The sequence below is a fragment of the Triticum urartu genome, chromosome 7 (assembly GCF_003073215.2).
Source record: "Triticum urartu cultivar G1812 chromosome 7, Tu2.1, whole genome shotgun sequence".
Lineage (NCBI taxonomy): Eukaryota > Viridiplantae > Streptophyta > Magnoliopsida > Poales > Poaceae > Triticum > Triticum urartu.
The window spans coordinates 273,408,089-273,434,045 of NC_053028.1; positions in this window are offsets into that span (position 1 = coordinate 273,408,089).

Below are 25,957 nucleotides of genomic sequence, written 5' to 3' on the forward strand. Positions count from 1 at the left end.
TCCTTGAATTCCCCATCTGGTCAATCCCGCTACCTCTCTCGTTCTCCATCCAACCAAACCGATTCATCCATCCAGCATAGCCGCACTTGAGCGCTCCCGAGGCCGAGCTCCTCCAACGCCGCGCCGCCCCGACAAACCTGCCAGCCGGCGACCCCGTCCTCAGGCCGGCCCCGTCGCGCCACCTCTTCCTTCCCTTCCTCCTCTGGTTCTTCTCCCTATCACTCCCTCTACCTCTCTGTTTTCTCTCACAGGGAGAACATGATGCGCCGGCCTCCATGGATTTCGCACCGGAGTCCCTGACTGCGCCTCATCCTGGATGCAGGAGCACGAGCTCCCTCCTCCTCGTTGCACGCATCGTTCGCCGAGCTGCAAGCCCCTGCGCCGCCCGGATCACCTGCGACATCGGGTCGCCCCTGCTTCGTCCTCGCCGCTGTTGGTGCTCCGGCCGCCGCTGCCATGGCCTCCAGCTCCGCCCGTGCGCCTGTCTCACGAACTGCAGCGCCGCCCCGCCTCCAGCGAGATTGGACGTTCCCCGCCCGGATCCACCGCCTGCTGCCGTCCTGGACCTCACATCAACTGGATCCCACATCGCCGCTTCCTTCCTCCTGCTGCTGCGTTTTCCTCTCGAGGGAGACGAGCGCCCCGACCTGAAGCCGCGTCCCTGCCTCGCGTTAACCTTGCCCTGCCTCCGCTCGATCTGCCTGCGAGGCCCAGCGCGCCCCTTCGCGGCCTGCCCAGCCTGCCGGCCTCTCTCCTCTCCACCGAACGGGCCAAGCCCATGGGTGAGCCTCACTGATGTGCCCCTCCCACTGATGGGCCAACCAGATCCGTCCCGTAACGTGTATTTTTTTTCTGCAGAACGTTTTAGCTATTTTTTCCAGAGTTTCCAGTTTTGCAGAAAACCCCTTTGGGATCATGCATTTAATAACTTCTAAACCGTGCATCGGATTAAAATGCTTTATATATGAAAAATGCCTAAATTTTGTCTAGTTTCATAATATACTATTTTCATCCATGTTTAAAATGTTTAAAATGATGTTTGATTAAATTTGCTCCTATGCCATGTTAAAATGATTTAATTCATAACTAATTAACCGTAACTCGGTTTGTAACAAACTTTATATGTAAATGGGGTGGAAAAATGCCTAGTTTAACATGGTGGCATCACTTTGCATGATTAGCAACTATAAAATATGGTTTAGGGCAGAACAGTACCAAACCTAATATATGCATATGGGGATTTACCGAAATTGTTGTTCGTTGCTTCCGGCCTCATTTAAACTTGACTAGATAGGTAGTTTTACTTTGCTTCACCCTCTTGTCATGTTTAACAACATTTAATATTGTTGTGTACATAAACGAGATCGAACTAAATAACTTGAATGTGGTGTTTCGTCAATATGCAACGGAGTTGCATGTTGAGCTCCACTTAATTTGTAGGGTTGTTTGTGCATTTTACCATGCCATGCTTCGTTAAACCGGACATGCATCATACTTGATTGTGCATCATGCCATGTCTATGTGGTGGTTGTTTACTATGTTGTTTGCTTCTTTCCGGTGTTGCTTCTTCGGGTTGGTTCCGATAACGTCGTGTTGTGAGGATTCGTTCGACTTCGTCCGTTTATCTTCTTCATGGACTCGTTCTTCTTCCTTGCGGGATTTCAGGCAAGATGACCATACCTTCGAAATCACTTATATCTTTGCTTGCTTAGTTGCTCGCTCTTTTGCTATGCCTATGCTGCGATACCTACCACTTTCTTATCATGCCACCCATATTGTTGAACCAAGCCTCTAACCCACCTTGTCCTAGCAAACCGTTGTTTGGCTATGTTACCGCTTTGCTCAGCCCCTCTTATAGCGTTGTTAGTTGAAGGTGAAGATTGAAGTTTGTTCCTTGTTGGAACATGGAGATGTTGTTCCTTGTTGGAATATGTTTACTTGTTGGGATATCACAATATCTCTTATTTAATTAATGCATCTATATACTTGGTAAAGGGTGGAAGGCTCGGCCTTATGCCTGGTGTTTTGTTCCACTCTTGCCGCCCTAGTTTCCGTCATATCGGTGTTATGTTCCCGGATTTTGCGTTCCTTACACGGTTGGGTTATAGTGGGAACCCCTTGACAGTTCGCCTTGAATACAACTCCTCCAGCAAGGCCCAACCTTGGTTTTACCATTCGCCACCTAGCCTTTTTCCTTGGGAGTCACGCATCCCGAGGGTCATCTTTATTTGAACCCCCCCGGGCCAGTGCTTGTCTAAGTGTTGGTCCGAACTAGAGTCCTTTGCAGCGCCACCTCGAGGAAAGTTGAGGGCTGGTTTTAGTTGTACGGAGCGCTCATCCGGTGTTGCCCTGAGAACGAGATATGTGCAGCTCCTATCAGGAGTCGGTGCATCAGGCGGTCTTGCTGGTCTTGTTTTACCTGTCGTAATGTCTTGTAACCGGGATTCCGAGCCTGATCGGGTCTTCCCGCTAGAAGGAATATCCTTCGTTGACCGTGAGAGCTTGTGATGGGCTAAGTTGGGACACCCCTGCAGGGATATGATCTTTCCAAAGCCGTGCCCACGGTTATGGGCAGATGGGAATTTGTTAATGTCCGGTTGTAGAAAACCTGAAGTTGACCTTAATTAAAATACATCAACCGCGTGTGTAACCGTGATGGTCTCTTCTCGGCGGAGTCCGGGAAGTGAACACGGTGTTGGAGTTATGCTTGACGTAGGTTGTTCTAGGATCACTTCTTGATCATACCTTTATCGACCGTGCTTTGCCTTCTCTTCTCGCTCTCATTTGCGTATGTTAGCCACCATATATGCTAGTTGCTTGCTGCAGCTCCACCTCATACCTTTTACCTTACCCATAAGCTTAAATAGTCTTGATCGCGAGGGTGTGAGATTGCTGAGTCCCCGTGACTCACAGATACTTCCAAAACCAGTTTGCAGGTGTCGATGTTGCTGAGCAGGTGACGCAACCAAGCTCAGGAGGAGCTCGATGAAGATCTTGTCCTTTGTGTTGTTTCGTTCTAGTTGATCAGTAGTGGAGCCTAGTTGGGGTCGATCGGGGATCTGTGTAGCGTTTGGGTAGTCTTCTTTTATTTTGGCTCCGTAGTCGGGCCCTGATTGTATTTGGATGATGTAATGCTTTATTCATGTATTTGTGTGAAGTGGCGATTGTAAGCCAACTATGTATCTTTTCCCTTATTGTTTTACATGGGTTGTTTGCGAAGATTACCTCACTTGCGACATTGCTTTCAATGCGGTTATGCCTCTAAGTCGCGCTTCGACACGTGGGAGATATAGCCGCAGCGAGGGCGTTAGAGTGTAGCTATCGTTCTCCAAATCTTACTGGTGCATCATTCAAATATTCTCTAATCAGTTTGTGATCTATTCGTTCTCATGTATCAAATTCCCTCAAGTATCTTCATTCATTCTCTAACTCTTCTCGGTGTTTCTTTATATTTTCTTCAAGCGTTTTCAATTCTTATGGTGGTTCGGTTCGATATTTCTCTTCCTTCGTTATCATATCAATTCATTCGTTCTTTCAATCGTACCGGTGGTTCGTAGAAGACCTTCTCAAGTTTGCGCTATATCTATCTTAATCCTTTATACGAGAATAAGTAGTATGCCAAATCCGTTGCTTGTCATAAATTTAAATTGGTGAAGGATAAGCATAATGTAATTCTTATTCTTGTTTCATTGAGTAAATTCAATTCCTTATTCTGGAGCTTCATCAAATTCTCGGTTTCAATTGTTTCATCTTTTCTTTTCTGGAGTTTCAAGTTTTCCGCATTCTCTCGTCGCGAAGCTCCATTTAATCATTGCTAGGCTTCTCCCAGAGTTCTTTTCAACTTTCCTTTCGTCTGATCATTCTTTTATTACCAGAGTTCTTCATGGAGGCTCTACATGGTAGTTTGTCAAGGATTCCTTTCATTCTTCAATTGTTCTTCAAGTTTTCTCTCAGAGTTAACATCCGCCAAGCTATACTCTAAAATAAACATGGTGCTCAATACATGTTTTGTCTTGAGGAGTTTAAGCATTCTTCACCTTGCATTCTGAAGTGCAATACTTTCATATCTCATCTTTTGAGGTGGTGTTATGTCATTGGTGATAATTTTCCTTCGTGTTCATGATTGACAAGTTATCCAGAATGACATATTTTAAACCCATTGATAACCCACAAGTATAGGGGATCGCAACAGCTTTCGAGGGTAGAGTATTCAACCCAAATTTATTGATTCGACGCAAGGGGAGCCAAAGAATATTCTCAAGTATTAGCAGCTGAGTTGTCAATTCAACCACACCTAGAAACTTAGTATCTGCAGCAAAGTGTTTAGTAGCAAAGTAATATGATAGTGGTGGTAGGAGCAACAAAAGTAAAGACAGCAAAAGTAATGTTTTTGGTATTTTGTAGTGATTGTAACAATAGCAGCGGAAACGTAAATAAGCGAGAACCAGTATATGGAAAACTCGTAGGCACTGGATCAGTGATGGATAATTATGCCAGATGCGGTTCATCATGTAACAGTCATAACATAGGGTGACACAGAACTAGCTCCAATTCATCAATCTAATGGAGGCATGTATTCCGTATATAGTCATACGTGCTTATGGAAAAGAACTTGCATGCCATCTTTTGTCCTACCCTCCTGTGGCAGTGGGGTCCTATTGGAAACTAAGGGATATTAAGGCCTCCTTTTAATAGAGAATCAGAACAAAGCATTAGCACATAGTGAATACATGAACTCCTCAAACTATGGTCATCACCGGGAGTGGTCCCGATTATTGTCACTTCGGGGTTGCCGGATCATAACACATAGTAGGTGATTATAGACTTGCAAGATAGGATCAAGAACTCACATATATTCATGAAAACATAATAGGTTCAGATCTGAAATCATGGCACTCGGGACCTAGTGACAAGCATTAAGCATAGCAAAGTCATAGCAACATCAATCTCAGAACATAGTGGATACTAGGGATCAAACCCTAACAAAAATAACTCGATTACATGATAAATCTCATCCAACCCATCACCGTCCAGCAAGCCTACGATGGAATTACTCACGCACGGCGGTGAGCATCATGAAATTGGTGATGGAGGATGGTTGATGATGACGACGGCGACGAATCCCCCTCTCCGGAGCCCTGAACGGACTCCAGATCAGCCCTCCTGAGAGGTTTTAGGGCTTGGCGGCGGCTCCGTATCGTAAAACGCGATGATTTATTCTCTCTAATTTTTTTCTCTCCGAAAGCAAATATATAGAGTTGGAGTTGGCGTCGGAGGGCATCCAGGGGGCCCACGAGGTAGGGGGGCGCGCCCCCACCCTCGTGAGAAGGGTATGGCCCCCCTGGTCTTCATCTTTGGCGAGGATTTATTATTATTTTTTCTAAGATGTTCCGTGGAGTTTCAGGTCATTCCGAGAATATTTGTTTTCTGCACATAAAACAACACCATGACAATTCTGCTGAAAACAGAGCCAGTCCGGGTTAGTTCCATTCAAATCATACAAGTTAGAGTCCAAAACAAGGGCAAAAGTGTTTGGAAAAGTAGATACGACGGAGACGTATCAACTCCCCCAAGCTTAAACCCTTGCTTGTCCTCAAGCAATTCAGTTGACAAACTGAAAGAAAGAAAGAAAAACTTTTACAAACTCTGTTTGCTCTTGTTGTTGTAACTATGTCAAGCCAATATTCAAGTTTTTAGCATAGATTATAACTAACCACATTTGCAATAATTCTCAGGTCTCATAATTACTCATATCAGTAGCATAATCAACTAGCAAGTCATAATAATAAATCTCGGATGACAACACTTTCTCAAAACAATCATAATATGATATAACAAGATGGTATCTCGCTAGCCCTTTCTGAGACCGCAAAACATAAATGCAGAGCACCTTAAAGATCAAGGACTGACTAGACATTGTAATTCATGGTAAAAGAGATCCAATCATAGTCACACCCAATATAAATTAACAGTGATGAATGCAAATGATGGCTGTGCTCTCCAGCTAGTGCCTTTTAATAAGAGGGTGATGACTCAACATAAAAGTAAATGGATAGGCCCTTCGTAGAGGGAAGCAGGGATTTGTAGAGGTGCCAGAGCTCGGTTTTGAAATAGAGATAAATCGTATTTTGAGCGGTATACTTTCATTGTCAACGTAACAACTAAGAGATGGAGATATCTTCCATGCTAAACACATTATAGGCAGTTCCCAAACAGAATGGTAAAGTTTATACTCCCCCTCCACCAACAAGCATCAATCCATGGCTTGCTCGAAACAACGAGTGCCTCCAACATACATCGGGTCCCAGGGGGAGTTTTGTTTGCAATTAATTTTGATTTAGTTTGCATAAAGCATGGGACTGGGCATCCCGGCGACCAGCCATTTTCTCGTGAGTGAGGAGCGGAATCCACTCCTCTTGAGAATAACCCGCCTAACACGGAAGATAAGGACAGCCTTTGTTGATACATGAGCTATTCGAGCATACAAAACAGAATGTTTATTAGAAGGTTTAGAGTTTGGCACATACAAATTTACTTGGAACAGCAGGTAGATACCGCATATAGGAAGGTATGGTGGACTCATCTGGAATAACTTTGGGGTTTAAGGGATTGGATGCACAAGCAGTATTCCCGCTTAGTACAAGTGAAGGCTAGCAAAAGACTGGGAAGCGACCAACTAGAGAGCGACAACAGCCATACATGCATTAAAATTAATAAACATTGGATGCAAGCATGAGTAGGATATAATCCACCATGAACATAAATATCATGAAGGCTATGTTGATTTGTTTCAACTACATGTGTGAACATGTGCCAAGTCAAGTCACTTAAATCATTCAAAAGTGACGTCAGCGACGGAGCGGCGCGCGCTGGATTGGACTGGAACGCCACTAGGCTAGGTCTGCTTCCGGCCGCCCACGCAACGTGCAGGTGTGCTAAGGGCGATGGGCCCAGACCCCTGGGCGCTTAGGTTTAGACCGGCGTGCTGACCTCTCTGTTGTGCCTAGGTGGGGCTGCGACGTGTTGATCTTCCGAGGCCGGGCATGACCCAGGAAAGTGTGTCCGGCCAAATGGGATCGAGCGTGTTGGGGTATGTGGTGCACCCCTGCAGGGAAGTTAATCTATTCGAATAGCCGTGATCTTCGGTAACAGGACGATTTGGAGTTGTACCTTGACCTTATGACAACTAGAACCGGATACTTAATAAAACACACCCTTCCAAGTGCCAGATACAACCGGTGGTCGCTCTCTCACAGGGCGACGAGGGGAGGATCATCGGTTAGGATTATGCTATGCGATGCTACTTGGAGGACTTCAGTCTACTCTCTTCTACATGCTGCAAGACGGAGGCTGCCAGAAGCGTAGTCTTCGATAGGACTAGCTATCCCCCTCTTATTCCAGCATTCTGCAGTCCAGTCCACATATGATACCCTTACTCCATTTGATACCCATGCATATGTAGTGTAGCTTCTTGCTTGCGAGTACTTTGGATGAGTACTCACGGTTGCTTTCTCCTTCTTTTCCCTCTATCCCTTCTACCTGGTTGTCGCAACCAGATGTTGGAGCCCAGGAGCCAGACGCCACCGTCGACGACGACCCCTACACCGGAGGTGCCTACTACTACGTGATGCCCGCTGACGACGACCAGGAGTAGTTAGGAGGATCCCAGGCAGGAGGCCTGCGCCTCTTTCGATCCGTATCCCAGTTTGTGCTAGCCTTCTTAAGGCAACCTTGTTTAACTTATGTCTGTACTCAGATATTGTTGCTTCCGCTGACTCGTCTATGATCGAGCTCTTGTATTCGAGCCCCCGAGGCCCCTGGCTTGTAATATGATGCTTGTATGACTTATTTTTATTTGTAGAGTTGTGTTGTGATATCTTCCCGTGAGTCCCTGATCTTGATCGTACACGTTTGCGTGTATGATTAGTGTACGATTGAATCGGGGGCGTCACAAGGATACCACCCCATCATACCACATCATAAGCATCTCAATAGCATGTTGGCACACAAGGTAAATCATTATAACTCATAGCTAATCAAGCATGGCACAAGCAACTATGATCTCTAATTGTCATTGCAAACATGTTTATTCATAATAAGTTGAATCAAGAACGAGGGACTCATCATATTTACAAAAACAAAAGAGGTCGAGTTCATACCAGCTTTTCTCATCTCAGTCAGTCCATCATATATCATCATAATTGCCTTTCACTTGCACGACCGAACGGTGTGGATAATAATAAGAGTGCACATGCATTGGACTAAGCTGGAATCTGCGAGCATTCAATAAACAGGAGAAGACAAGGCAATATGGGCTCTGTGTTAAATCAACAATAATGCATATAAGAGCCACTTCAACAATTTAATTATGGTCTTCTCCTACCGACCCCCAAAGAAAAGAAAAGAAATAAAACTATTTACACGGGAAAGCTCCCAACAAGCAAAAGAAGAACGGGAAATATTTTTGGGTTTTCTTTTTAATTATTACTACTACAGCAGAAAAATAAACTACTACTAATAATTTTTTTTGTTTTTTCTTAAGGTTTAACAAACACCCAAGAAGAAAACAGGAAAAAGAAAATAAACTAGCATGGGTATTACAGTGAAAAAGTATGAGCACCGACATCTAGCAATGAGTGTGTGTGAGCATAAATGTAATGTCGGTGAGAAATACGTACTCCCCCAAGCTTAGGCTTTTGGCCTAAGTTGGTCTATGGCCACAGCTGGCCTGGTGGATATCCATAATAGTAGTTGTTGGGGTCATACTGTGATGAGGAAGAATAGTTGGGATCATACTGATGTGCAGCGGTTATCGCCTGCTGAGCTGCAGCGTGGAGTCGAGCTGCCTCCGCTCTCCTCTCATACTCTTCTGCCTCCTCTCTGGTAATAACATATCTTCCTTTTGTCTGTGAATCAAAGAACGCAGGAGCAGGGAGAGTAATATGGAAAACACGTCGTTTATCAAAAATTAAACGATATAAGAGAGGTGATTCAGGCCTCTCGACAAACTAGTGCGAAGCCATAGAGTAATAATCTAAATATGCAGGAGGCAACTCCATATCACCCTCACGAATGTCTATCTCAAGAAAACAAGCTAAGCGGGTTGCATGAATTCCTCCAAAGAAATCTCCATTATGTCTATTATGATGCAACCTACGAGCTACAATGGCTCCCATATGATAAGATTGGTCTCCTAACACAGCACTCCTAAGAATGCTAAGATCAGGGACACACATGTGACATGCTTCATCCTTAGCATTTATGCTCTACCGATGAAGAGAGCAAAATAATGTATAGCAGGAAAGTGAATGCTCCCTATGGCAGCCTGCGTTATATCTCTAGATTCCCCCACAGTTATACTAGCAAGAAAGTTTCTAAATTCAGATTTAGGGGGATCCCTAACACTACCCCATGATGGAAGTTCGCAAGCAGAAGTGAAATCCTCTAGGTCCATGGTATAAGATTTGTCATAAAGATCAAACATGACCGAAGGAGAATTACGCGAAGATGAATACTCAAACCTCCTCACAAATGAACTTGTGAGATCATGATACTGGGGGCATTTGTTAGCCTCAAAATCTTCAAGACCGGCATTGCACAAATATGCTTTGAATTCTTCTTTAATTCCCGCACGGTCCATAAAATTTTCCGGCGGCCATTCGCAAGGCTGTACTGGAGCGTCTCTTGGTGGATCCTCGTCAGCATCGCGCATAGCAATCCTGGGTCCTTGCTTCTTAGAGGAACCACCTTGGAACATCTTCCTAAACATATTGTTTTTCTATGAAAAATTCTGAAATTTTTAGTAACTTCAAATTAAAAGTAAACCAACTTCAATAAAACTGATAGCAACTACTCCTACAAGTGCCTAGAGCCTATATCAAGCATTAGAACTACTTAGAACCATATAAATTTGACATGCAAGCTCAAGAACATGGTCACCTATGCAGCACAAATTTGCAAAGAATAAAGCACTAGAACAAAAACTAATTGGACCAATGGAGGAGTCACATACCAAGGAACAATCTCCCCAAGCAGTTTTGCGAGAGGTGCTTTGAGCAAGGAGATCGAAAATCACAGCAAAAGTGGCTGGAACTCGTGCTTGAGTTGGTTTTTCGGGTTTGTGTGAGATAGAGGAAGAAGATGGGTACTGGTATAAGTGGAGGAGGGCCACCGTGGGCCCACGAGGCAGGGGGCGTGCCGTATAGGGGGGGCGCGCCCACCACCCTCGTGGCTAGGTGGCAGCTCCTCCCGCGGTAATTTTTGCACAGTAAATCCTCAAATATTCTTGAAAAAATCATATTAAACTGGCATGGCATTGTGAGGACTTTTATTTTTGGGATATTTTTATATTGCACGGATAAGTCAGGAAACAGACAGAAAAATACTATTTTTACTTTATTTCTACTAATTTACAGAAAATATAGAGAGGGTATAGAAGGTTGTGCTTCTAGTTTCATCCATCTCATGCTCATCAAAAAGAATCCACTAACAAGGTTGATCAAGTCTTGTTAACAAACTCATTACGGTAATCATGAAACCGGAGAAATTTCGAATAACACTAAGTTACCTCAACGGGGATATGCACATCCCCAATAATAAGAATATCATATTTCTTCTTGACAGTAGGAAGAGGAAATTCAAAACCTCCAAATATAATCGATGGAATTTTTCCAATAGAGTTGATACTATGAACTTGAGGTTGTTTCCTCGGAAAGTGTACCGTATGCTCATTACCATTAACATGAAAAGTGGCATTGCCTTTGTTGCAATCAATAACAGCCCCTGCAGTATTAAGAAAAGGTCTTCCAAGAATAATAGACATACTATCATCCTCGGGAATATCAAGAATAACAAACTCCGTTAAAATAGTAACGTTTGCAACCACAACAGGCACATCCTCACAGATACCGACAGGTATAGCAGTTGATTTATCAGCCATTTGCAAAGATATTTCAGTAGGTGTCAGCTTATTCAAATCAAGTCTACGATATAAAGAGAGAGGCATAACACTAACACCGGCTCCAAGATCACATAAAGTAGTTTTAATATAATTTCTTTTAATGGAGCAAGGTATAGTAGGTACTCCGGGGTCTCCAAGTTTCTTTGGTATTCCACCCTTAAAATTATAATTAGCAAGCATGGTGGAAATTTCAGCTTCCGGTATCTTTCTTTTATTAGTAATGATATCCTTCATATATTTAGCATAAGGATTTGTTTTGAGCACATCAGTTAATCTCATACGCAAAACGATAGGCCTAATCATTTCAGCAAAGCACTCAAAATCCTCATCATCCTTTTTCTTGGATGGTTTCGGAGGAAAAGGCATGGGTTTCTGAACCCAAGGTTCCCTTTCTTTACCATGTTTCCTAGCAACAAATTCTCTTTTATCATAACGTTGATTCTTTGATTGTGGGTTATCAAGATCAACAGCAGGTTCAATTTCTACATCATTATCATTACTAGGTTGAGCATCATCATGAACATCATCATTAATATTTTTACTAGGTTCATGTTCACTACCAGATTGTGTTTCAGCATCAGACATAGAAATATCATTTGGATCATCGGGTGGTTCAGCAATAGGTTCACTAGAAGTTTGCACAGTTCTATCATTTTTCTTCTTCTTCTTTTTAGAAGAACTAGGAACATCCATATTATTTCTTTGAGAATCTTGCTCGATTCTCTTAGGGTGGCCTTCAGGATACAAAGGTTCCTGAGTCATTCTACCAGTTCTAGTAGCCACTCTAATAGCATAATCATTTTTCTTACTATTCATTTCATCAAGCACTTCTTTTTTAGCCTTAAGTACTTGTTCTACTTGAGTGGTAACCATAGAAGCATGTTTGCTAACAAGTTTAAGTTCACCTTTAATATTAGCCATATAATCACCCAAGCGTCTAATCATATAAGCATTTTCTTTTAATTGTCTACCAAAATAAGCATTGAAGTCGTCTTGCTTAAACATAAGGTTATCAAACTCATCCAAGCACTGACTAGAAATTTTAGTAGGAGGGACTTCAGATTTATCATATCTATAGAGAGAATTTACCTTTACTACCTGTGTCGGGATATCAGGATCAGGAGGTTCTTCAGTAAATAAAGAATTAAGATTATATGTTTCTTCAATCGGCGGTGAATTAAGACCATGTATTTCTTCAATAGGAGGTAAATTCTTAACGTCTTCAGCTTTAATACCTTTTTCTTTCATAGATTTCTTTGCCTCTTGCATATCTTCGGGACTCAGGAATAAAACACCTCTCTTCTTTGGAGTTGGTTTAAGAATGGGCTCAGTAATTGGAGAAGGAGCTGGTTCAGGAGGTGCCCAATTATTTTCATTTGTCAACATATTATTCAATAGAATTTCAGCTTCATCCGGTGTTCTTTCCCTGAAAAGAGAACCAGCACAACTATCCAGGTAATCTCTGGAAGCATCGGTTAGTCCATTATAAAAGATATCAAGTATTTCAGGTTTCTTAACAGGATGATCAGGCAAAGCATTAAGTAACTTGAGAAGCCTCCCCCAAGCTTGTGGGAGACTCTTCTTTAATTTGCACGAAGTTGTATATTTCCCTCAAAGCAACTTGTTTCTTATGAGCAGGGAAATATTTAGCAGAGAAGTAATAAATCATATCTTGGGGACTACGCACACAACCAGGATCAAGAGAATTAAACCATATCTTAGCATCACCCATTAATGAGAATGGAAATATTTTGAGTATATAAAAGTAACGCGATCTCTCATCATTAGTGAACAGGGCAGCTATATCATTTAACTTAGTAAGATGTGCCACAATAGTTTCAGATTCATAGCCATAAAATGGATCAGATTCAACCAAAGTAAATATATCAGGGTGACAGTCATAACATAGGGTGACACAGAACTAGCTCCAATTCATCAATGTAATGTAGGCATGTATTCCGTATATAGTCATACGTGCTTATGGAAAAGAACTTGCATGACATCTTTTGTCCTACCCTCCCATGGCAGCGGGGTCCTATTGGAAACTAAGGGATATTAAGGCCTCCTTTTAATAGAGAACCAGAACAAAGCATTAGCACATAGTGAATATATGAACTCCTCAAACTATGGTCATCACTGGGAGTGGTCCCGATTATTGTCACTTCGGGGTTTCCGGATCATAACACATAGTAGGAGACTATAGACTTGCAAGATAGGATCAAGAACTCACATATATTCATGAAAACATAATAGGTTCAGATCTGAAATCATGGCACTCGGGCCCTAGTGACAAGCATTAAGAATAACAAAGTCATAGCAACATCAATCTTAGAACATAGTGGATACTAGGGATCAAACCCTAACAAAACTAACTCGATTACATGATAAATCTCATCCAACCCATCACCGTCCAGCAAGCCTACGATGGAATTACTCAAGCACGGCGGTGAGCATCATGAAATTGGTGATGGAGGATGGTTGATGATGACGACGGCGATGAATCCCCCTCTCCGGAGCCCCGAACGGACTCCAGATCAGCCCTCCCGAGAGGTTTTAGGGCTTGGCGGTGGCTCCGTATCGTAATACGCGATGATTTCTTCTCTCTGATTTTTTTCTCTCCGAAAGCAAATATATAGAGTTGGAGTTGGCGTCGGAGGGAATCCAGGGGGCCCATGAGGTAGGGGGGCGTGCCCCCCACCCTCGTGAGAAGGGTGTGGGCCCCCTGGTCTTCATCTTTGGCGAGGATTTTTTAATATTTTTTCTAAGATGTTCCGTGGAGTTTCAGGTCATTCCGAGAATATTTGTTTTCTGCACATAAAACAACACCATGGCAATTCTGCTGAAAACAGCATCAGTCCGGGTTAGTTCCATTCAAATCATACAAGTTAGAGTCCAAAACAAGGGCAAAAGTGTTTGGAAAATTAGAGACGATGGAGACGTATCACCCATCATTTTTGATTCGTTCATGAGATCCTTTTGTGATGCCCCCGATTCAATCGTACACTAATCATACATGCAAACGTGTACGATCAAGATCAGGGACTCATGGGAAGATATCACAACACAACTATACAAATAAAATAAGTCATACAAGCATCATATTACAAGCTAGGGGCCTCGAGGGCTCGAATACAATAGCTCGATCATAGACGAGTCAGCGGAAGCAACAATATCTGAGTACAGACATAAGTTAAACAAGTTTGCCTTAAGAAGGCTAGCACAAACTGGGATACAGATCGAAAGAGGCGCAGGCCTCCTGCCTGGGATCCTCCTAAACTACTCCTGGTCGTCGTCAGCGGGCTGCACGTAGTAGTAGGCACCTCCCGAGTAGTAGTAGTAGTCGTCATCGACAGTGGCGTCTGGCTCCTGGGCTCCATTCTCTGGTCGCAGCAATCGAGTATAGAAAATGGGAAAAGACGGAGCAAAGCAACCGTGAGTACTCATCCAAACTACTCGCAAGCAAGGAGCTACACTACATATGTATGCATTGGTATCAAATGGATTGATGGTATCATATGTGGACTGAACTGCAGAATGTCGGGATAACAGGGGGATAGCTAGTCCTTTCGAATACTACGCTTCTGATAACCTCCATCTTGCAGCAGAAGAAGAGAGTAGATGGTAAGTTCACCCAGTATCATCGCATAGCATAATCCTAACCGATGATCCTCCCTTCGTCGCCCTGTGAGAGAGCGATCACCGGTTGTATCTGGCACTTGGAAGGGTGTGTTTTATTAAGTATCCGGTTCTAGTTGTCATAAGGTCAAGGTACAAGTCCGGGTCATCCTTTTATCGAGGGACACAGCTATTCGAATAGATCAACTTCCCTGTAGGGGTGCACCACATTTGCCAACACGCTCGATCCCCTTTGTCCGGACACACTTTTCTGGGTCATGCGCGGCCTCGGAAGATCAACACGTCGCAGCCCTACCTAGGTACAACAGAGAGGTCAGCATGCCGGTCTAAATCCTATGGCGCAGGGGTCTGGGCCCATCGCCCTTTGCACACCTGCACATTGTGAACGCGGCCGGAGAGCAGACCTAGCAACCTCCATTACAAAGGAAGTTGCGTTACGCGGTCCAACCCGGCGCGCGCTGCTCAGCCGCTGACGTCACGAAGGCGTCGGCTGATACCACGACATCGAGTGCCCATAACTATTCCCGCGTAGTTGGTTAGTGCGTATAGGCCAGTAGCCAGACTCAGATCAAATACCAAGATCTCGTTAAGCGTGTTATTTTGAAGTAACCGCGAATGCCGACCAAGGCCAGGCCCACCTCTCTCCTAGGTGGTCTCAACCTGCCCTGTCGCTCCGCCTCGAAGTAATAGTCAGGGGCCGTCGGGAACTCAGGCCCACCACTACCTGGATGGAGCCACCTGCCCCTTCAGCCCCCACATCAGTATCACTTGTGAGTACTCAATGAGCCAACCCGACTTTAGTCACCACCTGTATAGTATGTATATATGTATGTATATATCCATGATCACCTCCCGAATGATCACGGCCCGATAGTATAGCATGGCAGACGGACTAGAATGTAGGGCCACTGATGAAGTGCTAGCAACCTATACTAAGCATGTAGGATTGCAGCTAAGGTATCAACAGTTGTAGCAACAATGACAGGCTATGCATCGAGATAGGATTAACGAAAGCAGTAACATGCTACACTACTCTAATGCAAGCAGTATAGAGAAGAGTAGGCGATATCTGGTGATCAAGGGGGGGCTTGCCTGGTTGCTTTGGCAAGAGAGAGGGGTCGTGAACACCGTAGTCGTACTGGGTAGCAGCGGCGTCAGTCTCGGTGTCTAGCGAGAGAAGAGGGGGAAGAAACAATAAATATAATGCAAACAAATGCATGACGATGCATGACATGACAAAGCGTGATGCTAGGTGTGCCCTAATGCGGTACGAGGTGATACCGATGAAGGGGGGTAACATCCGGGAAAGTATTCCTGGTGTTTCGCGTTTGCGGACAGATGGACCGGAGGGGGAAAGTTGCGTGTTTGCTATGCTAGGGATGTGTGGCGGACGAACGGGCTGCGTATCCGGATTCGTCTCGTCGTTTTGAGCAACTTTCATGTACAAAGTTTTCCCATCCGAGCTACGGCTTATTTTATATTAATTTTAAAAGATTTAAATCATTTTTAGGATTTATTTAATTAATTAAACCAACATTATCCAGAATAGTGTTTGCTGATGTCAGCATGACATCAGCAGTTGACCTGGTCAACCTGACAGTTGGGTCCCACCTGTGAGTGACACATTTAATTATCTAGTTTAATTAACCTAATCAGGATTAATTAGGGGGGGTGGGCCCCCCTGTCATTGACTAGTTAATTAACTAACAACAGTTAGTTTAATTAGTTATTTGGTTAATCTTAATCATTATTAATTAGTTTAATTAATTGTTTAGTTTAATTAACCAAGATTAATTAAGTTAATTAATTACTAAATTAATTAATTAATTAATTATTTTATTTACTATTCATTTTTTTAAAACCCCTTTTTTATTAACGTTCTGGGCCGGGCCCCATTTGTCATTGGGCTAGGGGGGCCTTGCGGGTGCTGGGTGCAGGGCGCGGGCGCCAGGGCGGGCGCTTGCCCGTAGGAGGTTAATTAATTAATTATTTTATTTACTATTCATTTTTTTAAAACCCCTTTTTTATTAACGTTCTGGGCCGGGCCCCATTTGTCATTGGGCTAGGGGGGCCTTGCGGGTGCTGGGTGCAGGGCGCGGGCGCCAGGGCGGGCGCTTGCCCGTAGGAGGTTAATTAATTAATTATTTTATTTACTATTCATTTTTTTAAAACCCCTTTTTTATTAACGTTCTGGGCCGGGCCCCATTTGTCATTGGGCTAGGGGGGCCTTGCGGGTGCTGGGTGCAGGGCGCGGGCGCCAGGGCGGGCGCTTGCCCGTAGGAGGTGCGGCGGGGCGAGGCCACCAGGCGATGGCCAGCGTGCACGATGGGCGCCGGCGAGGCCACGGCGGGGCGGGGCCGTAGTGAAGCGGGCGGCCGCCGGAGGAGGACGTCGGGGCCATGGAGGGTGTGGCCGGACCACCGCGGGGGAATTCGGTGAGCAGTGGTGCTGCTGGGCGGCGGAGGAGGCTGCAGCAGAGCTGTGCGCTGCGCGGTTGCAGGCGCGCGCGTGTGAGGAAGACTGGGGCGGTGAGGTGTACATGGGGATGGGGGGTGCGCGCGGCACAAGCACCCGTGGGGGTTAGGCCAAGGAGGCGGGGCAAGTCACTGCCAGGCGGAGTGGAGACGGCGGCTACGGGCGTGGGCAGCACGTGCGCAGGCGGACGGCGGGGCGCGCGTGGCGGGGCACAGGGGTTCGAGCACGCGCGCGGGGGGGGGGGGGGGGGGGGGGGGGGGGGGAGAGGTGGGGGTCTCACCGGGGGGGTAGGCAGCGGGGCTCGGGGAGGTAGACAAGGACGACGGCGGCGTGGAGGAGGCAGTCCGGCGAGGAGGGGCTTGACGAATCCGGCGAGGGCGGTGACGTGCGCGGTCGTCGGGGCTGAGGACGTGGACGACGAGGTCCAGCGGTGACGGGGTGGCGACGACGAGCGATGGGGCGCGGCGTCGGGGTCGAGGCGATGGGGGAGTGGGGCGCTAGCGTCGCGAGAGGGGGGGAAGCAGTTCGTCCCCGATCCATATTGGATCGGGAGGGGAGAGGAGAGACGTGGGGAATGGGGGGGAAGGGTGCAGTTGGGGTGGTTAGGGTTTCCCCCTGGTGGGGTTATGAAGGGGGGTTGGGCCGGTTGGGTCGTCTGGCCCAGTTGGCCAAGGGGGGTCCTTTTCTTTTATTTTGTTCTCTATTTTGTTCTTTTCCTTTTATTTATTTTTCCTTTTATGTTTTATTTTACTTTTAATTTCTTTCGTTTTGTAAAATATGACAATAGCTCCTAAATTAATGTCTCTGAATAACCCACGGCCTTAAGAAGTTTGGTGACTACATGAACTAGTTTAACATTTGTTTATTAATTTAAAAGCATTCAAATAATTGTTTTGCTACTGTTTTATTTAGTTAAGTGCATTTAAACTTTTTATAAAGACTTGGCTTATCCACCAATATTACTTATGAATTATTTGGCACAAACCGAACATTTTTGTTTTATTGTTTGAAAACTTTTGTTGTATGCCATATTTGGAATTTGAATTTTGAATCGGTTTTTCAGCTAACGAGGGACTAGCAACATTAACGGAGGTGACGTGGCATCATTAGCAGAGTTTTTCTGTGGCCTAATTATCCTGGCGTCACAATTCGCCTCCACTACAAGAAATCTCATCCCGAGAGTTAAGAGGGGAGTAAGGGGGAAAGTTCTGGTTACGAAATTTAACGGGTGTCATCGGTCTTGGTTGCTCTTCTCGAAGAGGTCGATTCATGGTGTTGCTGTCTTCATTCCTCTTCTTCAGGGCATCATGATGAAGTCGTCATCCTTTCTTCGGGGGTTCCATCGTACTTACGAAAAAGGATAATGGGTATCTTCGGAAGAACGGACCTTACAAGGTTGACTATCTAGCAGATAGCTCAGGGAATGTGGTAGAAAGTAACTCTCGAATAGATACTTAAGAAAATATCGAGAGTAGAGTAAGAAGGTACCATGAGAAGTTTCAAATGGATAGGCAATCGTTCGATGTCTGAAACTACATGCGAAAGGGGTCCAAAGCAACGAGATTGAATATTGTGTATGTTACCAGAATAGATCACTAGGACGGTGGCCCGTGAATTACATACGAGGCCACGCGCGAGGAATAACTTTGGGAATAGGGGGTGTACAGGAGAGTCAGGTTTCGATCCTGTGGAACTGTGGGTTATGGGCCCACCATGTGGTTTTTTTTAATATAGGAGCAGTGACATCTTGCACAGTCATGATAGCAAGGCATGTCAGAAAGTACCATGTCAGTTATGTCGGCAACAACGTTGGTACCAAGGGCGAGGGACGAAGAGAACCATTTTCCTGCTCGTTGCAACGAGGCGGACCAATAGGCAAGGTTCTCGTCCATCAGTGGTTACTGGAATGTCATCAACAAAAGTAACAGGGTCTTACTGACAGAATTGTACACGAGGGGTTTACATAAGCAGGGAATTAATACTGCTTAGACCATAATGATCACCAGAAAGGTTAAACCAAATAATGGAAAGGAAAATATGATTATCGGATATTTCAGGGGTATATCCTTCCCAATGATAAGCAGAGCATGATATCCATGACAGGATATAATGTAGAAAACCCTTTAGATAAGGGGAGAAAAATTTCATGACATTACCCATACAACGGTGTTCGGATAATTGAGCAAGAAACATTTAGCTTTGGGCTTAAAATGTTCTTGTTGAAAAACAGAGTACCACAGACATGCTTCGAGACAGCATTGACATGGTCACTGGGTAAAGATCAGACTTTGGATACAAAAAGGATCCATCACGAAAAACTTATAGAATAAGTCTTACAATTTCCTCATGGACGAATGGCTAACCTTGTAAAAGGATACTATAGCAATAGGTCCTCCGACCAGGTGTGCTAGGCATGACATCATCTTACCGGGTCATATAAAGACTAATGTTATAACTCTTGGAAATATGTTCCAACCATCATATCTGACCGAGATTCAGATCTGATTGGTGTTAGGATATGTCAGACTCAGGATGCCTGAGAAGAAAAAGGTGCAACACAATTTGATGAGATGAAATTGTAAGATTCTTGGGAATGAATGATGGAAGCGAGTTCCGAAACAAGAGTTCATCATTAAACCAAGGAGAAGATTAGGAGTGGCTGATGGACCCAGCGACAATTCATCGAGATTACCAACAAGATGGATTCCACAATTATGTGAACAAGGAGATAACATTTGTGAGATCAAATGATATAATGATGTATGCTCTAGGAAAACATACACAATTAAGCATTGGTTGGAAGGTGCACCCGAAATATGGGATGGGTAGCATGATCAATGTTTAGAATGATGATTCAATAACCAATACACAAAGAATGAAACTATCATTCATTAACTTACCAGTAATAGGGTTGCTAGGAGTTTTGAATTTTACACCTCACAGTCCATTTGTCGATATTCCGGTTAGAAACAACATGGAGACCAAGAAATGAATGGAGATGGCGATAAGTATTACTATATCAAGAATTTCTTAAGAGGTGGCGAAACTCTAACAACATTCTTAACATAAAAGATGGTAATACTTCAAGGTAGAACATAATACAAGCTGGATAGCAAGGAACTCAAGGTACCACACAAAACTAGAACAAGTTTTGTGTTGGGAGGGAGATCAATAATCTTGTCGATGTTAACACAAATCATCGAGAGGGCAAGCATGGAATTTATCATCAGGAGCTCAATGTACGTCTCGAAAGAAGTTAAAATGTTGACGATGATCACGACACATTTATCGAGAGGTTTTAAGAAGATGTAATCGATCGGCGATGACATCACACTAAGGAAATGGTGAAGCAAAAAGGTTACTATAACCATAGATAAGATGCCATCTCATAATTCGGATTTGTCTCTCAAGACAAACAATATGATGCGGAAAGTTCGATGTAAGCTTAGAGCACTATAGAGATTGAGTCCCGAGGATGAAGGGCATAGGTAGAATGGTCAAGCAGTCAGCCTGACAAATGATGTAGTCAATCAGTTGGGAATGACATGATCGAGTACAAACTCGTAAGCAATGAAGATTACTAAGAGTAGTCGAATCGCAGTGCGGACTTGATTCGCTATTCGGTGTTCTTGGTTGACGACAACCCAGAACTCATGGAGTGACTATGATAGGGAAAGGTATTACTTCATCAAAATTTCATAAGATGATGTGCAATGTGTTGGTATCCTCGAGATACCAGGGGGTAATACTCGAAAGTAGATCAGGATAAAGGTTGAAGTGGCGTATTTATCCGCAGAAGGCAAGTACTTCAACTTGTCCGAGAAAAGGATCAAAGATGATTAATCATGGTCGGAACCACAGTTGCAAAGGACCAACATAGATACCAGATGAACTTATATCAAGGGGACCATTATTTTCACGAGCAGCTTCCATGATAAGTTCTACAAAGTGTCCATGGGCATGAGCACAAAGTTCAAGGTCGACTCCCACTTTTCCAATGCAAAACCTTTCATTCACTTCTCATTTCCGAAGAAGTTGTAATGTTGAAATTTTATCTAGAAAAATACCAGAAGAGTATGACTCGTGAAAACTTTCGAGTTCACACATATTAAGGAAGGCATAGGCTCAACCCATCAGGGCCTCTTAGGAACATATACCACAAACTTCAGGAGTAAATAACACAAGCTTGATAGCAGAGAATGGTTGACAAAGAAGAGGATACAATTTACCAAAGGCATTATGTATCCATGAAAAGACTCACAAAGTTATTGAATATGAAGGATGTCGTTGGATAATATCCAATAAAGGTTCTGGTGGTCCTCAAGGGATCAGATGTGAGCGTCGGTACTCAACCAGAAGAAGAAAGAAAGCAAGGCGATCGGAATATCAAAACAACTGACTAATTCAAAGCTCAAATGCAAAGGAATTGTGATTCCCAAATCAAGGGATCAGTAGCAAACGCTCTGATTAAGGATGGATAAGTTCAGTAGACTTAGGGGTACAACCGACGGCAATTCGGTTGGTCGAGAACCAGTTCATGTTTAAAATGATGTCTGGGCCGAAAGGATGAATTCTAGGATCTGATTGAGGATTGTGAGCATTCGCAACATATTGAATCAATGGACTCAAAATCATAGTGACAAGGGCTGCCAATAAGATTACTATACTTATGGGATTAACCATAATGCAAGCAAGCAAGAATTTCAAGAGCAATAAGTTGCTAAGGATTTTTGAAAGATCGAATAGTATTTTGAAGACCTTAGAGAAACCCATGAACAACCGGGGATGAGCGATACTTGGTAAGTGTGAGGAATTATCTGTAGGGGTATTGAGGTGGCAAGGAACTGCAAGGCAGTAGGCACAAGTATTCTCGGAACAATAGAGAGAAATTTGGGGTATCTTTTAATAACAAGAACAACGGGGAATGATTGTATGAATGGCAAGTGTATGTAGTTATCCATAGGGTTTGACGATGGAAGGTAATTGCAAACACAATGAGCACAAGCTCTCAGTATAACATCGGAGAGTATCTTCTGAATCTACTGGTGCAGCAGGCGATCATCTCTAATAAGGGGCTCTCCAGAAGGAAGCAGTTACGAGAACATGGAGTTAGAGTTAGCAAATTCGTTTAACCCGAGTAGAAGAGAGTTCAGAGTCCCGGAGTAAAGATTGAGAAGTAAAAGATCGTAATACCACCCAATGGCGACGTGGGCCCATGGGCCACACAACCAAGTTAGTAAAACAATTTTCATCGACTAGACTCAACTTCGGCCAAGGAGTGTGGAAGGGGGATTCCTACAGGCAGTCGGCTCTGATACCAACTTGTGACGTCTCTGATTCAATTGTACACTAATCATACATGCAAACGTGTACGATCAAGATCAGGGACTCACGGAAGATATCACAACACAACTCTACAAATAAAATAAGTCATAGAAGCATCATATTACAAGCCAGGGGCCTCGAGGGCTCAAATACAAGAGCTTGATCATACATGAGTCAGCGGAAGAAACAATATCTGAGTACAGACATAAGTTAAACAAGTTTTCCTTAAGAAGGCTAGCACAAACTGGGATACAGATTGAAAGAGGCGCAGGCCTCCTGCCTGGGATCCTCCTAAACTACTCCTGGTCATCGTCAGCGGGCTGCACGTAGTAGTAGGCACCTCCCGAGTAGTAGTAGTAGTAGTCATCATCGACAGTGGCGTGTGGCTCCTGGGCTCCATCGTCTGGTCACAACAATCGAGTATAGAAAAGGTGAAAAGAGGGAGCAAAGCAACCGTGAGTACTCATCCAAAGTACTCGCAAGCAAGGAGCTACACTACATATGTATGCATTGGTATCAAATGGATAAATGGTATCATATGTGGATTGAACTGCAGAATGCCGGAATAAGAGCGGGATAGCTAGTCCTTTCGAAGACTACGCTTCTGGTAACCTCCATCTTGCAGCAGAAGAAGAGAGTAGATGGTAAGTTCACCTAGTATCATCGCATAGCATAATCCTAACCGATGATCCTCCCTTCGTCGCCCTGTGAGAGAGCGATCACCGGTTGTATCTGGCACTTGGAAGGGTGTGTTTTATTAAGTATTCGGTTCTAGTTTTCATAAGGTCAAGGTACAACTCCAGGTCGTCCTTTTACCGAGGGACACGGCTATTCAAATAGATCAACTTCCCTGCAGGGGTGCACCACATTTCCCAACACGCTCGATCCCCTTTGTTCGAACACACTTTTCTAGGTCATGCCCGGCCTTGGAAGATCAACACGTCGCAGCCCTACCTAGGAACAACAGAGAGGTCAGCACGCCGGTCTAAATCCTATGGCGCAGGGGTTTGGGCCCATCGCCCTTTGCACACCTGTACGTTGCGAACGCGACCGGAGAGCAGACCTAGCAACCTCCATTACAAAGGAAGTTGTGTTACGCGGTCCAACCCGGCGCGCGCCGCTCACTCGCTGACGTCCCAAAGGCTTTGGCTGATACCACGACGTCGAGTGCCCATAACTGTTCCCGCGTAATTGGTTAGTGCGTATAGGCCAGTAGCCAGACTCAGATCAAATACCAAGATCTCGTTAAGCATGTTATTTTGAAGTAACTGTGAATGCCGACCAGGGCCAGGCCCACCTCTCTCCTAGGTGGTCTCAACCTGCCCTGTCGCTCTGCCTTGAAGTAACAATCGGGGGCCGTCGGGAACTCAGGCCCACCACTACCTGGATGGAGCCACCTGCCCCTTCACCCCCCACATCAGTATCACTTGCGGGTACTCAATGAGGCGACCCGACTTTAGTCACCACCTGTATAGTATGTATATATATATGTATATATCCATGATCACCTCCCGAGTGATCACGGCCCGATAGTATAGCATGGCAGATGGACTAGAATGTAGGGCCACTGATGAAGTGATAGCAACCTATACTAAGCATGTAGGATTGCAGGTAAGGTATCAACAGTTGTAGCAACAATGACAGGCTATGCATCAGGATAGGATTAACGGAAGCAGTAACATGCTACACTACTCTAATGCAAGCAGTATAGAGAAGAGTAGGCGATATCTGGTGATCAAGGGGGGGCTTGCCTGGTTGCTCTGGCAAGAGAGAGGGGTCGTCAACACTGTAGTCGTACTGGGTAGCAGCGGCGTCGGTCTCGGTGTCTAGCGAGAGAAGAGGGGGGAGGAACAATAAATATGATGCAAACAAATGCATGACGATGCATGACATGACAAAGCGTGATGCTAGGTCTGCCCTAACGCGGTACGAGGTGATACTGATGAAGGGGGGAAACATCCGGGAAAGTATTCCCGGTGTTTCGCGTTTGCGGACAGATGGACCGGAGGGGGGAAGTTGCGTGTTTGCTATGCTAGGGATGTGTGGCGGACAAACGGGCTGCGTATCCGGATTCGTCTCGTCGTTATGAGCAACTTTCATGTACAAAGTTTTTCCATCCGAGCTATGGCTTATTTTATATTAATTTTAAAAGATTTAAATCATTTTTAGGATTTATTTAATTAATTAAATCAACATTATCGAGAATAGTGTTTGTTGACGTCAGCATGACATCAGAAGTTGACCTGGTCAACCGGACAGGTGGGTCCCACCTGTCAGTGACACATTTAATTATCTAGTTTAATTAACCTAATCAGGATTAATTAGGGGGGTGGGCCCCACTGTCATTGACTAGTTAATTAACTAACAACAGTTAGTTTAATTAGTTATTTGGTTAATCTTAATCATGATTAATTAGTTTAATTAATTGTTTAGTTTAATTAACCAAGATTAATTAAGTTAATTAATTAATTATTATTTTATTTATTATACATTTTTAAACCCCTTTTTAAATTATTATTAACGTTCTAGGGCCGGGCCCCATTTGTCATTGGGCCAGGGGGGCCTTGCGGGCGCTGGGTGCAGGGCGCGGGCGCTAGGGCGGGCGCTTGCCCGTAGGAGGCGCGGCGGGGCGAGGCCACCGGGCGACGGCCAGCGTGCACGGATGGGTGCCGGCGAGGCCATGGTGGGGCGGGGCCGTAGCGAAGCGGGCGGCCGCCGGAGGAGGACATCGGGGCCGTGGAGGGTGCGGCCGGACCACCGCGGGGGAATTCGGTGAGCAGTGGCACTGCTGGGCGGCGGAGGTGGCTGCAGCAGAGCTGCGCGCGGCGCGGTTGTGGGCGCGCACGTGTGAGGAAGACCGGGACGGCGAGGTGTACAGGTGGATGGGGGGGGGGTGCGCGCGGCACGAGCACCCGCGGGGGCGTGGCCAAGGAGGTGGGGCAAGTCTCTGCCAGACGGAGTGGAGACGGCGGCTACGGGCGTGGGCAGCGCATGCGCAGGCGGACGGCGGGGCGTGCGTGGCGCGGGCGAGGAGAGGCCGGGGTCTCACCGCGTGGGTAGGGTCCAGAGCAGCGGGGCTCGGGGAGGTAGACGAGGACGACGACGGTGTGGAGGAGGCAGTCCGGCGAGGAGGGGCTTGACGAATCCGGTGAGGGCGGTGACGTGCGCGGTCGTCGGGGCTGAGGACGTGGACGACGAGGTCCAACGGCGACGGGGTAGCAACGGTGAGCGATGGGGCGCGGCGTCGGGGTCGAGGCGATGGGGGAGTGGGGCGCTAGCGTCGCGAGAGGGGGGGAAGCAGTTCGTCCCCGATCCAGATCGGATCGGGAGGGGAGAGGAGAGACGTGGGGAGTGGAGCAAAAGAGTGCAGTCGGGGTGGTTAGGGTTTCCCCCTGGTGGGGTTATGAAGGGGGGTTGGGCCGGTTGGTGGGCGGGCCGGTTGGGTCGTCTGGCCCAGTTGGCCAAGGGGGGTCCTTTTCTTTTATTTTGTTCTCTATTTTGTTCTTTTCCTTTTATTTATTTTCCTTTTATGTTTTATTTTACTTTTAATTTCTTTTCTTT